Genomic DNA, 929 nt, shown 5'->3' on the forward strand with positions numbered 1-929 from the left:
CTTTCATTGCATCTCGTTACATGATAAGTTCCAATCGTATTGCCTTCCACATTTTTAAAGGAAGTCGGGCAAATAAAGTACCAGTCAAACGCTAGGGTCGATCGTCTCCCCTTAAAATTGCTGGCCTTATGCCTGAATTTGAAAAAATTATTATTATTTTAAAAACAATTTAGAATAGTCACTCGGTAGCGCAATAGACAAAATGCTGCTTGGTGTTTCATTGCGGCCCGCGAATTTTTCCCACGAGAGTTCTGGACCCCAGTAATGAACTCATTTTTCCTGCTGCCAATCAGAGCTCACCTTGACCTTGTTGTCAAGTTAACAAACACACTCTAACAAGTAAACTCAAGACAAAGAACGGTGTTGTAAGTCGACCGATCACCAAGTTATGCCTGATTTTAGGAGACAAGCTATTAGACAGATTTGCATCTATCCCAATTATCGGATTTTATTAGGGCTCCATATGGTAAAGATGTGGATGGGGAAAAATGTTGATAGAAGGTGATGTGCTAGCAACTCTCTCTCCTTACTCTTTTACGAAGTAAACAACAACACAAATAACTACGCAGAGGCAGCCATGGTTGAAACAAGAACAGGAACAACAAACATTATTAAAAGAGAAAAGAAGCATGGTCATTCCTTACCTAAGTGACCTTATCTTATCGCCCATCACTTGTTATGCGCTCATAAGTTAGTTTGATAGTTGAACTTTGATTGGCTGTATGCAAATGAGTTTATAACTGAGGTCCAGAACTCTCGTGGGATAAAAATTTCGCTGCGTTCGTTAAGTTAAATGTTCAAATTCTGCTGAAATCGACTTTGCCTGCCATATGTCTTGCAGTGATCGTTAAAATAAGTACCAATCATATACTAAACATTCTTATAATCAACAATACTCTCTCTCTCTCTCACACACACACACACACACA

At 38.8% G+C, this 929-nt stretch overlaps 1 protein-coding gene across 5 annotated transcripts in view; it reads left to right on the plus strand.

Moving 5' to 3' along the window:
• LOC106882736 (uncharacterized) overlaps window positions 1-929 on the plus strand; it is a 43,310-nt gene that overhangs the window by 41,371 nt on the left and 1,010 nt on the right. The gene's annotated exons all lie outside the window — the stretch shown is intronic.

Source organism: Octopus bimaculoides, chromosome 4 (assembly GCF_001194135.2).
Source record: "Octopus bimaculoides isolate UCB-OBI-ISO-001 chromosome 4, ASM119413v2, whole genome shotgun sequence".
NCBI lineage: Eukaryota > Metazoa > Mollusca > Cephalopoda > Octopoda > Octopodidae > Octopus > Octopus bimaculoides.